Consider the following 12,343-nt stretch of genomic DNA (forward strand, 5'->3'; position numbering starts at 1 on the left):
TTGCCAAATAGTATTCCACTGTATGGATAATAACACATTTTTGTTCAATTCATTCATCAGTTGATGGATATTTGGATTGTTTCCACTTTTTGGCCATTATAAGTAATGCTACTGTAAACATTGATGTACATGTTTTGCACTGACATGTTTTCATTTCTCTTGAGTATATACCTTGGAGTAGAATTCTGGGTCATATGATAACTTCATATTCAACATTTTAAGGAACTGCCAATTGTTTCCTAAAGTGGCTGCACCATTTCACAACATTACTAGCAATGTATGAGTGTTCTAATTATTCTACATTCTCACCAACACATGTTCTTATCTAGCGGGTATTTCATTGTGATTTTGATTTGTGTATCCCTGATAGTTAATGGTGTTACTCATCTTTTCCTTTGCTTACTGGCTATTTGTGTACCTATTTAGATCCTTTGCTCATTAAAATTTTTTTAAATGTTTATTCATTTTTGAGAGACAGAGAGACAAAGTGCAAGCGGGGCAGGGGCAGAGAGAGAGGGAGACACAGCATCTGAAGCAGGCTTCAGGCTTTGAGCTGTCAGAACACAGACTGACACGGGGCTCGAACCCACAAACCACGAGTTCATGACATGAGCTGAGGTCGGATGCTTAATCGACTGAGCCACCCAGGCACCCCAGTCCTTTGCCTTTTTAATTACTGAGTTGTATAAGTTCTTTATATGTTCTGTATACAAGTCATATACAAATACAAATACATATACATATGTATATGTATACAAATGTATATGTATACAAATACAAATACATATACAAATCATATGTATCAGACATATGATTTTCAAATATATTTTTTTCATTCTGTGGGTCATATTTTCACTCTCTCGCTGGTATCATTTCAAAGGTTTTTAATTTTGATGTAGTTTGCTTTTATTTATTTTTTGTTATTGTTGCTTGTGCATTTGGGTGTCATCTAAGAAACCATTGTCTAACTCAAGGATGTAAAGATTTACTCTTATGTTTTCATCTAAGAGTTTTATAGTTTTAGCCCTTTCCTTTAGATCTATGATCCATTTTGAATTAATTTTTGTAACTGGTGTGAGATAGTTGTTCAGCTTCATCCTTTTGCATGTGGATATCCAGTTGTCCCACATGCTTTTTTTTTTTTTGTTAGTATTTACATCTATACCTTCCTGTTCCTTTACTTTTACATATCATCATAACTTTGTAATTTAGATGTTTGCTATGTGAGATTCAACAGTAATCCCCATTTCACAGATTTGATGAAGTGTTTGAAGTTTGAATGACAGACCCATGCATAGAGGCAGGAAATAGGCACAATAGATAGGATAGGTGTTCTGATTTCTCACCTCAACCCAGAAGCTATTTTCTGACTTCTGAACCATTTAAAATTTTTAAAAATGTTTATTTATTATTGAGAAACAGAAAGACACAGAGCGTGAGCAGGGGAGGGGTAGAGAGAGGGGAGACACAGAATCTGAAGTAGGCTCCAGGCTCTGAGCTGTCAGCACAGAGCCCGACAAGGGGCTTGAATTCATCAACTGTGAGATCATGACCTGAGCAGAGTTGGTTGCCCAACCAACTGAGCCACCCAGGCACCCCTCTGAGCCATTTAAATAAGTCCATCTCACTCACATTGAATTCTAAATATTCACAACAGCTCATCCCCTGGAGTGGTCAGGAAGGAATTACTAACCTTATTCCTGTTTAATGGAAACTTTCAAAATGATGGTATACTTCAGTTTTTTCATTTTGGAGGTCAAGGCTATTGGGAAGATCCAACAGGGCTCTAAAAAAGTCACAAGGACAGTTAAGATCCTCCCACACCACAATATTTCTACTACTTTAGTTTTTTCCTATCTTTTTTCTTTATTTATTATCCAAGTGACTTTTATTTGCATAACTGCTTTTTGTCCCGCTCAGCTCATTAGTCTCTTCACTCAGTGAAAGACTTTGTTATGGTACTTCTTTACTGAGCACTAAGAAAATTAGATGTTAATGTACATGGAAAGGGTTGATAAGCAAACATGGTGGAGTATAGAATCAAGAGGCTTTGGAAGTCAATCGTCTTAACTTAGGGGTTCTTAACCTTGGTGCTATTGACATTTTGGACTAGATAAATCTTGATTGTGGGGGCTGTCCTGTGCATTGTAGGAGGCTTAGCTGCATCCCTGGCCTCTCCCCACTAGGTTCTGGCAATCAAAAATGTCTCCAGACACTGCCAATGTCTCCTAGAGGGCAAAATTACTCACAGCCAAGAATTACTGATTTAACCATATAATCTCTTTTGCACATCCTTTCCATAACCTCTAATATAGCAGTTAAGTGGTTAAATGTTTAAAAATTTCCAAATGGGGCGCCTGGGTGGCGCAGTCGGTTAAGCGTCCGACTTCAGCCAGGTCACGATCTCGCGGTCTGTGAGTTCGAGCCCCGCGTCGGGCTCTGGGCTGATGGCTCAGAGCCTGGAGCCTGTTTCTGATTCTGTGTCTCCCTCTCTCTCTGCCCCTGCCCCGTTCATGCTCTGTCTCTCTCTGTCCCAAAAATAAATAAACGTTGAAAAAAAAAATTTAAAGAAAAAAAAAATTTTCCAAATGTTCTGCATCTTTTGTATTGTATTAGGGTCTCTGAAAATCTATGTCTTAACCGACAGGCAGCTATTTCAAAAGTGGAAGAGTGGGCTAATACTTGGTTTGATGTGTCACAATATTATTAGCCCCATATGTACGAACTATGATTTTCAAACAATGTGTTTGAAAAGTGAGGGAACCACCCTGGAATACAGTATGGAGGTTCCTCAAAAAGTTAAATATAGAACTACCTTATGACTCAGCTATTGCACTACTAGGTATTTACCCAAAGGATACAAAAATATTGATTCTGGGGCACCTGGGAGGCTCAGTCAGTTGGGCGTCCAACTCGAGCTCAGGTCATGATCTCACGGTCTGTGAGTTTGAGCCCCGCATCGGGCTCTGTGCCAATAGCTCAGAGCCTGGAACCTGCTTAGATTCTGTGCCTCCCTCTCTCTCTGCCCCTTGCCCGCTCCCACACTGTCTCTCTCTCAAAAATAAATAGACATTAAAAAATTAAAAAAAAATACTGATTCTAAGGGGCACATGCACCCGATATTTATAGCAGTGCCATCAACAATTGCCAAATTATGGAAAGAGCCTAAATGTCCATCAATTGATGAATAAAGAAGATGTGGTAAATACATATAACATTACTCAGCCATCAAAAAGAGTGAAATCTTGCCATTTGCAATGACATAGATGGAGCTAGAGTGTATTATGCTAAGTGAAATAAATCAGAGGAAGATAAATACCATATGATTTCACTCATGTAGATTTTAAGAAACAAAACAGTTGGACATAGGGGGAGGAAGAAAAAAAGAGGGGGAGGCAAAGTATAAAAGACTATTAACTACAGAGAACAAACTGAAGATTGCTGAATGGGAGGTGCATGGGGGATGGGCTAAATGGGTGATAGGAGGGCACTTGTCATGAGCATTGGGTGTTATAGGTAGGTGATGAATCACTTAAATTCTACTCCGGAAACCAACATTACACTATATGTTAACTAACTAGAATTTAAACAGAAACTTGAAACAAAAGAATACTGAGGGAAAAAACAGCATCTGTCAAAAGTGGTGCCATGATAGCTTCTGATTTCTGAGGCCATGAGACACAAAGTCCAACTGGAAAGTTCTATCATGAGCATAAATTCTCTAGAACTCTTTCAATATTTGAAGGCTGTATAATTTGGGTAACTTGCCCTGTAAAATTAAAAGACAGTAGATCTACACTTGGCTTATGTAAATATGAATTTTTATAGATTATGTTTTCAGGTAGTTGGCGAGACTAAATATGTCTAGAAAAAGACCTCAGTTATATGTCCAGCACAAATTTTTGGCTGAGAACTCCTAGTGCTCTTGGATCAAATTGGATTTTTTTTTTATTCCAGTTTAGTTAACAGTGTTAGTTTCAGGTGTACACTATGGTGATCCTCAAATCAGAAGAAACTTGCTGAGTCCTTTGTAAAATTCTTCATTATGTTTATTTGGAATTAAGCAGGCATCATTTGGAATATGCAAACATTGAACAACTGAGTGAAACCTATATTCACAAAAATACACAACTATATTTCATGCTGGTAATTAAAAAGTTTAGAAAAAACCAGTCGATAAAGCAACATGCAGATTTATTCTTCAAAGCTATGCACATACATTACAATCAATAGTCCTGTTTTTGGCATTGGGACATCTCACTCAATATCAAGTACCTGATTAGGGTTACCTGTCATCTTTTGTCACAGAGGATTTTTTTTTGCTTTGTTTCCAATTTCCTGATTTATAATGATACTAAATTATTTTTAGCATCTTTGCATGTATAGTGAAGGAAAAGATCACTAGAAAATGCTTTCCGGGTTCCACTTAAAGTTAAAGCAAAAAGTATGGAGAAGGACGCCTGGGTGGCTCAGTTAGTTAAGCATCCAAATTTGGCTCAGGTCATGATCTCATTGTTCATGAGTTGGAGCCCCACATCTGGCTCTTGCTGTCAGCACAGAGCCTGCTTCAGATTCCACTTTGGCTCCTCTGTCCCCCTTCTCTCTGCTCCTCCTCTGCTCGTTCTCTCTCTCTCTCTAAGTAAATAAACTAAAAAAAAAAAAAGTATGGAGAAAAAGTCTGTGTTCCCAGTTACGACACAAGACGAAAAGTTAACATAGCTTCCTTAAAATATCAAATTCAAGATTTAATTTCATTATGGCTGGGGACAATAACTAAAATCAATGTCACTCTGTTCTGATGTACAGAGGCTCAGCAAAGCAATTTTGAACCTTTCTATTTCGTGTGGCATCTTTCAACTTGCTTGACTTTCAGGAGTCCCAGTGCTCTCTCTCACTGTTGGGCCTCTGCGGCGGGGGCGGGGGCGGTGGTGGGGGTAGTGGTAAACTCCCTCTGGAATCCAGGTGGCTCGCATTAGTCTCCGGCTCACCCACTTAACCAGGGGTCAGCTTTGCCCGCGGCGGGGTGGTGACTGATGGTCCCGGGCTCTCACCCCACGCGAGCCTCCCTGGGAGCCCCCCACAGCAACCTCAGACCCCCACGCGTTCAGCGGTCCCTCGAGCCATCCCCTGCAGTGCTGGGAAGGCGTTCACCAATCCCAAACCCTTCCCTTGGCCGGCTCCCGCTGTCTGGGCACCTCCAGGGAGGGGAGCTGTCCCGCGCGCGCCTTTCCCTGCGGGCGCGAGAACTCGGGCGCCGGGTGCCCGGCGGCGGCCGGCGGTCCAGGGCGAAACCGGGCGGGGCGGCGGCGCGGGTCCGAGCGCCCGAGGCGCCGGCGGAGCACGTGACCACGCCGCGCGGGGCCGGGCGCGCAGTGCCGCGCGGTGGCGGCGGCGGGGAGAGCAATGGAGGCCGCGGCCGCCTGAGGGGCGGGTGCGCTGCTGGTGCTGCTGCGGAGGCTGCCCGTGCTGCGGGGCAGCCGCTGGCTGGGTCGCGTCCGCCGCCCGCGCGGGACCGCCGGTCGCCGTCCAATCGCTCTGCCAGCCACGGAGCCAGGCGGGGACTCAGGTGAGCGCCCTGTCGGCCCGCGGCCAGAGCCAGACAATGGGGGCAGAGGGCGGGCTTCTCCCCCTGCACTCGCGACCCCCCGGGCTGCACCCCCGCGACGCCCCGGGATTCCCGACCTTGCCCTTGCCCTGGGGGCGTGGGCTCGGTGTGGCCGGCCGGTGGAATTTGGGGCGGTGTCCCCGCGTGTACGATGCGGACCCTCCCCGAGGAACCGGCGCAGGGTGTGAGCCGCTTTGGATCTCACGCGAGGGAACCTGCGGACGGGCTGCGCCCCGGGAACTTGCCGAGAGCGTGGGACCTTCTAATTCCCTCTCTCCTTCCCGCGCCGCGGCATCCTATCCCGGGGTCCCGGGGTCCCAGGGTCGGGTCCCAGCTGCGAAGGGGGCACAGCGAGACCTCGCCGTCTGCGATCTCGGACGCTGACCGTGCTCAGCCCTCTCCCCACGCCGGAGCTGCATTGCTTTGTTTAACCTCTGCCAAGCCATTTCGCACAAACTCTTGTTGCCCCAATTCTGATGAGCCACCAGTTTGATGGCTGAGGCAAGACAAAGGTTCTCCCTGTTTACCAAGGGCTGGAGCCGGGAGACTGCACAGTGCCAGTGGTGTAAAATGTGTTTTCCTTATCTTCTCCCAGGCGTTCTTGAGATGGTTTTCCTGGTCCTGTAACCGTCATTTCTTGCAGAGCTCTGTAGTGGTGAGATTGGACCTCCTAACCCTACGGATACGGTAGGTGGGGTATGGGTTTTATTCATGGTTATCAGTAAACAGAAAGGCAAACGTTTACATTTTATGTTTGTTGTTCTCAGAAAAAGAGGCATCGTAATATTGTCTGAATTCTGGATTTTCAGAGAGAATGTGTATATAAAGACACATTGGCTCAGGTGGAGGGGGGTGTGGGGGGGAACCTAGTAACTAGGACCATGTGTTGTGAAATTTTAATATGGTTTTACGAATAATGGCCCAGAAACTGATCTGGTGTAGGTGAGGGAGTGTGAGTATGTTGGGGGTGGTGGTGATGAAGAGGGAGTGGTTAGAATACAAAGAATAGGGCAATTTTAGTAAACGGGTCTTAGTAAATACCGTGTAGCAAATTTCAGTTCATTAAGTTGTCAGTAAATTGGTGTGCACCTGTAAAAATTACCTATCCTAGTTGTTAAATTATGTATAAAATGGCTAACAATTATTTGGTATTGTATGTGACTTTGAAATCTACATACAACAATTTTGAGTAATTTTAAAATGTCAACAAAGGAAACACACCTACACTATTGCTTCCTTTATTCTATGAGGAAACTGAATCCTGGTTCAATATATTCAACAGAAAATAGTAGAAGAAATTTCAAAGCCACAGTTTTTAAAGAAACATTTTGAAAAATGCATCTTCTGTAGGTGATGTGTTTGCCCTATAGATTACTTCAACTCTGAAATGTGAAGGAAAGAAAAATCATGCTACTAGATTGCCCCTTTCCCGTATTAAAATGTATTTTCTTCAAAAGCTTATTTTTATGGTCACTTCTGACATTGAGAAACTTTCACTCTAAAGACTGTACTTAGCACTGAATTTGGAGTCAGTAAATAGTAATACTGACTTGACATACTTAGGCAGTTGGTGCAGGAAACAAAAGCTACCACATAATTCTTTCTAAACTATCAAGCACTATAATAACTATAACCTATTATTATTGCTAGATGAAGAAATTGTATTTTACAAAAATTAATTGAAATTAATGTGAAATTCTCCAGTGCAAGGGACGGTTTATAGTCTTTGTTTGTAGTCCACATTTCGAATTTGGCATAGAGTAGGTGTTCAATAAATAGTTATGGAAAGAGGGGTGCCTGTGTGGCTCAGTTGGTTAAACAGCCAGCTCTTGGTTTCAGCTCAGGTCATGATCTCACAGTTCGTGGGTTCGAGCCGCAGGTTGGGCTCCACGCTGAAGATGCGGGACCTGCTTGGGATTCTCTCTCTCCCTCTCTTTGTGCCCATTCCCTGCTCGTGCTGTCTCTGTCTCTCAATAAATAAACTTAAGTAGTTATGGAAAGAATGAATCAATGAAAAATAAAATACAAATGGATAAAATATGTATACAGATTGAATTAGTTCTTTTAGTTTAATGAACAGTTACTGAAGGCTTGCTATGTGTCAAAACTGTGCAGAATGTTTCCACATACAGTTTGTAAAAGCCTGGTGACCTTCCTTTTTTGATCATATTTGATGTATGTTTCCATGAAGAATGAGGCCCCTTGGGTGGTATCAGTGATCATCTCAGATAACTGAGTAGCACAATAGAGTATTTCACTTGTTGTATGTACATATACTTTCTCACAGTGGCCTATGGGGAGGCAGGCCAGATATTATCATTCCCGTTTTGTAGGTGAGGAAATCCAGACACAACGAGATTAAATGACTTGCCAACTCCTTGCCACTGAAGCAGCAATGCCAGGGACAGAAGCTGGATCTCATGCCTAGTGTTTTCACCTCTGAGTCACACTGCCTTTTTCAGGATATACTATACTCCAGAAAATCACTATCAAATTAGGCTTCATGAAAAAATCTACTTTTTGAATAACTTTTATATTAGGAAAACCTATGTTTTACAACCTAGTACTTACTGAAGGTTCTAGAGTCAGGTGACTAAATTTGAACCCTCGATTTACCAGTTAATAGCACTGCATCTTTGGCAAGTGACTTAATGTCTCTAAGTCTCAGTTTCCTCATCTGTAGAATGGTGGAAGTAATAGTACCTACCTTATTGGGTTTTTGGAAGGATCACATGAAATCATGTGTGTGTTTAGCACAAGGTCTAGAACACACGAAGCATTCAGCATTAACTAATTATTTTTATTTTCATTATTATAAAGCAGTGGATTTTAATGTTTTTTGTACAGTAAGAGGTGAATTTTATATTGCCATCTAGTATACAGACACATTACAAGTATGTTTAAAGGACCTCATGAATCAATGCTTAGACTTCTGATGTGCAATGCATTCTTATATTTTTATTCTATCTTATTTAAAGATGCTAGTTAAGAACCACTAAATGATTTCAGATTCCATTAATGGGCTAGGACCTGCAGTTTGAAAAGCACTAACGTAATGGATGATCAGGTTAAATGAAAGAAAAATCTGCTAATGAATCTTTGTATTTTTCCTTTTAATAATTTACACCAGTTGGAATTTGAATATTAAATTACACTGAAAATAGATTCTTAAACATTTCTTAGTAATTGCATTTATTTATTGAGTATTTATTATGATTTAGGTACTGTGGTAAGCATTCTATTTATATATGTTATCTAATTTAGTGCTCAGAGCAGCCTGTAATTTGGCCTTGTGTTTCCATTTGATAATTGAGATTAAGACTCAGAGAGGTTTTATTAACTTGCCCAAGGTCATAAGGTTAGTAGAGATGAAGCAAGAATTCACACTGAGTTCTGTTTGACCCCAAAGTTCTCTGCTGCCTTGCCCCTCACACTCTGTTCTGATATGTCACAATGATTTCTGTAGATACATCATTCCTTTTATGTAAATTTGAATGTCAGTATCGAGAATTTACCCCTTGTGGTACATCTTTTGTGGTTTCCTTTGAAAGGACCCACTTGAAGAAAATTTTCGACTTAGTCAAGTAAGAAAACATTGGATAGACTAGTAATTCATTTTGACTTTGTCTGCTCTTTGATGTAAATATTTGGGGATAGCTTCTCAGGTTTTTACGATAAAGTCAATTAATTGGTCAGTTTTATTGAGCACCCAAAGGTTTAATATGTCTTCAAAAGAGACATGAAATAGCTGTGTAACTATAAAAAGACTTCATTACGAATGAATGCCAGCTTTTGTTAAGGCACAGAATGAAGACTTAAGAGCTGCAGGAGTATTTTATAGTATATTGATTTGTCTCAAAATCACTGGGCAGTTAAAGTATTTTATTTTGTAAAGTACTTGAAAGGAAGCACAACTAAATGCCCTATTAATTTTTTTTTTATTTTAGTTCTTTGCAAGTGCTTCTTAATTTTTAGCAGTATTTTATTTTATTTCTGGAAATTTCCTCTTTTAAAAATATTGTCAGAAAGAAAGAATGCCATAAGGGAATATGTTTTATAAGTAGTACTGAGAATTTATGAATAGATGATTTTAAATGACAATAGAAAAGCAGATTTCACTATTTCTTTCACATTTACATCTTACAGATTCAGACTCTTGTAGGGTCTGGTTTGCCTACTGCTGTTGACATGTGGGAGTGTCTTTTATAAATAAGATGACTACCAGGTACTTAAAGGTATATAAAATTATGTTCCTTTTGCATTTTAGTGTCTGTGTACATGGAGCTTTAAACTTTTAACTGTATGTTTAACCAGTTTATTTGTTGAATTGATGTTAGTCTATTCAGATCTGATAATTTTAAAATCAGAGTTTGTGTAGATCATGTTGATATATTAGACAAAGAACAGCAGTTTCATGGTTTATTTATGTGGTTTGAAAATCCATACATTTCTGTTCCTCAGTCTTCATTTTCTGTTAAGATGAGATAAAAGTGAATATATTATTTTATTTATTGTTCAGTATCAGATTTCATCCTTAGGTTAGCCCTCAAGAAATGGTTTTTCCCCTAATGAAATGTGTCCATATTTAGTAAGCTTATGTCTTATGTTTAATTTATTAAGTTATTCCTATTGTCTAACACTTGACCCTTCAGTGAATTGGTATAGTTTCTGTGAGCATCAAGAAACATTCCAGCTATTGAATGGTTGTTGTAATTCGATACTAAACTTGGTTACCATTATATTTTGCACTGTTCTGTTTTTGTTTTTGTTTTCTTTTTAAGTATAATTGACATACAATGTTATTAGTTTTAGGTGTACAACATTTTGATAGTACTGTTACTCTTGATGTGAAAATCCTTGGAGATAAGAAGAGCAAAATCAACTTAGATGTTTATTTATACTAGTAGCTTTGAGGCAGATACATATGCATATATTAGATTTACATATATGTATGATTTCCACAGATGTATGAGAAGTGCAGGATTATAGACTGTTAATCCATAAATTAAAAAAATTCTGAAGTAACTTTGTGGAAATAAAACAAATGGAGAAAAAACCTTTAAGAGATGTTGAATGTCTTCTAGAGACATGTTATCAGAAACATTTAAGAAGCCAAATAGCCCAACCATATGTCATAGCTTTTATATTGTAGTAAGTTTGTATGTGGAAAGGTGATTCCATTTGAAATGTGACAATGAATATTTTCAGTCAGATTTAAAAATCTTCACCAGCTCTTCCAGATGTTTGTAGAATTTTTCAAAAGCCTACTATGAAGCTTAAGTGGAAATTTCGATAAACTTGCTTCTGAAACTGGTACTGTGTTAAATATTAAATGTTTAAGGAAAAGATACAGAAACAGCATCCCTGAAACACTTCAGGGAAATATTTAAATCAGAAGTAAGTACTGAGCTCGTTAGAGACAGGTTGTTAGAATTTAAGAGCAAGAAGCAGCTGCTAAGAGTTATTATTCTCAATAACAAGAAAGGAAGGACAATTTACTAAAAAGGTGTTGGGCTTTTACCAGGGAAGGTAAGAACAATCCATCCAGAAGTCCACTGGCCTCACCCCACTCACCTGGTGAGGGATTGGCTGGCACTAAGAGGGAAAGGGGAGCAGGCAGGGAGGGGATGCAATAGAGAAATTTGGTTATTATTTAAATCTGAGATAAGCTGGATTCAATAAATAATCTGTGAAAATTCTTGTATATAGTTGTTAACCCATGGTTTCCTCACATAGGAGACATAGAAAGGAAAGGACATGCTCACTGATTTTGGGAGAGGAAACATCAGTACAACTGAACCCCCTTGATAAAGCCATGTGTGGTCTTAGGTGGGGGCCGCAGCTGATGTTCTCAGGGAAGCTCTGATGCTGAACTCCAGACTACTTTAAAGGAAGCATGCAGGATTTTCTTCATTTTGCAAAGTTCTTCATAAATTTAGAGTGACTTTTTCTCTACCAGAGTATTGTGACAGACGCAGCAGTGGACTTTGTTGGCACTATTTATGATGCAGCTGCCCAGGCACGTTTGTGAGGGGTTAACTATTTTCTAGAGATAATGAGGTCAGGGTCACAGGTTCAGTTCCTGGGAAGGCCAGTTAGCTTTGCTTTGTTCTCTGATCTCATATTGTAGTCTTAACCCAGACTGGCCATCTGGCGAAGGCAGATCATTGATCACAAAGGGACTAATAAGCAAGGCAGTGTGAGAGGAGCAGCGTGACTCTTTCTAGAACAGTGGATGTTGAGTAATTAGAGAAATAATTCCAAAAGCATGTGCAAATTGTGTTTCATAGCATTATCTTAATATGTCAAGATAACATCGTTGTCAGTTATTTTTCTTTTGTTGTTTCTGTTGAAGTCTCATTTTAACAGTTGTTTTTTCGTAGTTAGGATTTTCTAGAAGTCTCATTCATTAAGCAGTTGTATGCTGTCCTGAATGTGCTTAATCTCTCTGTAGGTTTGTAGGATGGTGGCTATGGTAACGTGAACAGGTTAAGTCTGCAAGTAGTAGATCACACCACCTACTCAGTTGTTTACAGATCCAACTTCACTGAATTTAAAAACTTACAGTTTTTCTAAGTCTACTTTGATGTATACATCTCTTCTCCCCTTTGTTAAAATTACGTCCGGTATTGAGAGGAATTCAAAGATCATCTAGATTTGTGCTGTCTCATATGGTGCCACTGGTCCCATGTGGCTGTTGAGCCTTTGAAATGTGGCTTGTCCAAATTGAGATGTGGG

The 12,343-nt window shown here is 40.1% G+C and overlaps 1 protein-coding gene across 8 annotated transcripts in view; it reads left to right on the forward strand.

Moving 5' to 3' along the window:
- The first annotated feature begins 5,442 nt into the window (after nt 1-5,442).
- The window catches only part of CRACD (capping protein inhibiting regulator of actin dynamics), a 271,856-nt gene continuing 264,955 nt past the window's right edge, over nt 5,443-12,343 (forward strand). For 6 of the 8 annotated variants that reach the window (XR_006964274.1, XM_047090892.1, XM_047090890.1 and 3 more), the window contains exons 1-2: nt 5,443-5,566; nt 6,201-6,292. The gene's annotated coding sequence lies outside the window, so the exon portion shown is untranslated. The remainder of the gene's footprint in view (nt 5,567-6,200; nt 6,293-12,343) is intronic. The other 2 variants (XM_047090900.1, XM_047090901.1) reach the window with 1 other exon arrangement.

The sequence above is a fragment of the Lynx rufus genome, unplaced genomic scaffold, assembly GCF_022079265.1.
Source record: "Lynx rufus isolate CCGP_SWC_20201006 ecotype Redwood Valley unplaced genomic scaffold, mLynRuf1.p SCAF_3, whole genome shotgun sequence".
NCBI lineage: Eukaryota > Metazoa > Chordata > Mammalia > Carnivora > Felidae > Lynx > Lynx rufus.